We start from the raw sequence: 2910 nt of genomic DNA on the forward strand, positions 1-2910 counted from the left end.
TGAGCCAAACCCTATTCTCAGGAAATTCCACCCTCTTGATCCCTTTCGAGCCCGGAAATACTCCGGGTGTGCCTATGGAAAAAAACGAGGTGCAACACGAGGACTTCCCATGAGGTCACCCATCCTAGTGCTACTCTAGCCCAAGCGCGCTTAACTGCGGAGTTCTGATGCGATCCGGTGCATTAGTGCTGGTATGATCCCACCTGGAAGTGTACGCGCTGATGAGCACTATATTACACACTATTCATAACCTTAATTTAGCATGTTTGGTGATTCTTGGTGCCTAACTGACTTTGTTTCACTTGGTTTAGTGTTCTAGACTTTATTGGACTAATATTCCTAAAATGAGTTAATTTGGGATTATTTGGCCTGAATAAATCCATTATCATGTTCGATAACATTTGGCGCCGCTGCCGGGGATTATCGGTTCTTGTCAAAGGCTCTTAGTATTTTTCAGTGTGTGTCTTAGAATAACCATTCCGTTGGGGCTTCAAAATCTGCCTGCAGCATTCACTGTTTTGCTGCTTGCTGTCTTGTTTAGCTATTTGCTTGCTGGTTGATTCGAGTGTATGTTGGTCAATATAGCTGTGGTTAAAATTTTTGCGTGAAACTTTGTTTCCACACTTCTTTCATCACATATTGAATACCGGATGCATCATAGCCAATCACCTTGTTGCTGGTTGTGAGATACAAACAAGTAGTGACTAGTTTTACTCTTGATTTTCTATTTTTGGCATAACTTTGGAATGTTTGATCAGAATTGGACATATTATATATTCATTCGGGGTAGAAAAATCAGACGATTCTTTCTCTACGCTCTGCGTCTGTAGAAGCCCACCCGAAAATTCCAGTCGAACATGAGCCAAACCCTATTCTCAGGAAATTCCCCCCTCTGGATCCCTTTCGAGCCCGGAAATACTCCAGGTGCGCCTCTGGAAAAAAAAGAGGTGCAACACGAGGACTTCCCAAGAGGTCAACTATCCTAGTACTAGTCTCGCCCAAGCGCGCTTCACTGTGGAGTTCTGATGGGATCCAGTGCATTAGTGCTTGTATGATAGCACCTGCAAGTGTACGCGCTGATGAGCAATATATTACACACTATTCATAACCTTAATTTAGCATGATTGATGATTCTTGGTGCCTAACTGACTTTGTTTCACATGGTTTAGTGATCTAGATTTTATTGGACTAATATTCCTAAAATGAGTTAATTTGGGATTATTTGGCCTCAATAAATCCATTATCATTTTCGATCACATTCGGCGCCGCAACCGGGGATTATCGGTTCTTGTCAAAGGCTCTTAGTATTGTTCAGTGTGTGTCTTAGAATAACCATTCTGTTAGGGCTTCAAAATCTGCCTGCAGCATTCATTGTTTTGCTGCTTGCTGTCTTGTTTAGTTATTTGCTTGCTGGTTGATTCGGGTGTATGTTGGTCAATATAGCTGTGGTTGGAATTTTTGCGTGAAACTTTGTTTCCACACTTCTTTCATCATATATTGAATACCGGATGCATCATAGCCAATCACCTTGCTGTTGGTTGTGAGATATAAAAAGTAGTGACTAGTTTTACTCTTGATTTTCTATTTTTGGCATAACTTTGGAATGTTTGAATAGAATTGGACATATTATATATGCATTCGGCGTAGAAAAATGAGACGATTCTTTCTCTATGCACTACGTCTGTAGAAGCCCAGCCGAAAATTCTATTCGAACAGGAGCCAAACCCTATTCTAAGGAAATTCCACCATCTGGATCCCTTTTGAGCCCGGAAATACTCCAGGTGCGCCTCTGGAAAACAAAGAGGTGCAAACGAGGACTTCCCAGGAGGTCACCCATCCTAGTACTACTCTCGCCCAAGCGCGCTTTACTACGGAGTTCTGATGGGATCAGGTGCATTAGTGCTGGTATGATCGCACCTGCAAGTGTACGCGCTGATGAGCAATATATTACACACTATTCATAATCTTAATTTAGCATGATTGATGATTCTTGGTGCCTAACTGACTTTGTTTCACATGGTTTAGTGATCTAGATTTTATTGGACTAATATTCCTAAAATGAGTTAATTTGGGATTATTTGGCCTCAATAAATCCATTATCATTTTCGATCACATTCGGCGCCGCAACCGGGGATTATCGGTTCTTGTCAAAGGCTCTTAGTATTGTTCAGTGTGTGTCTTAGAATAACCATATCGTTAGGGCTTCAAAATCTGCCTGCAGCATTCACTGTTTTGTTGCTTGCTGTCATGTTTAGCTATTTGCTTGCTGGTTGATTCGGGTGTATGTTGGTCAATATAGCTGTGGTTGGAATTTTTGCGTGTAACTTTGTTTCCACACTTCTTTCATCACATATTGAATACCGGATGCATAATAGCCAATCACCTTGCTGCTGGTTGTGAGATACAAACAAGTAGTGACTAGTTTTACTCTTGATTTTCTATTTTTGGCATAACTTTGGAATGTTTGAATAGAATTGGACATATTATATATGCATTCGGCGTAGAAAAATGAGACGATTCTTTCTCTATGCACTACGTCTGTAGAAGCCCAGCCGAAAATTCTATTCGAACAGGAGCCAAACCCTATTCTAAGGAAATTCCACCATCTGGATCCCTTTTGAGCCCGGAAATACTCCAGGTGCGCCTCTGGAAAACAAAGAGGTGCAAACGAGGACTTCCCAGGAGGTCACCCATCCTAGTACTACTCTCGCCCAAGCGCGCTTTACTACGGAGTTCTGATGGGATCAGGTGCATTAGTGCTGGTATGATCGCACCTGCAAGTGTACGCGCTGATGAGCAATATATTACACACTATTCATAATCTTAATTTAGCATGATTGATGATTCTTGGTGCCTAACTGACTTTGTTTCACATGGTTTAGTGTTCTAGACTTTATTGGACTAATATTC

The sequence above is a fragment of the Lupinus angustifolius genome, chromosome LG19, assembly GCF_001865875.1.
Source record: "Lupinus angustifolius cultivar Tanjil chromosome LG19, LupAngTanjil_v1.0, whole genome shotgun sequence".
Classification (NCBI taxonomy): domain Eukaryota; kingdom Viridiplantae; phylum Streptophyta; class Magnoliopsida; order Fabales; family Fabaceae; genus Lupinus; species Lupinus angustifolius.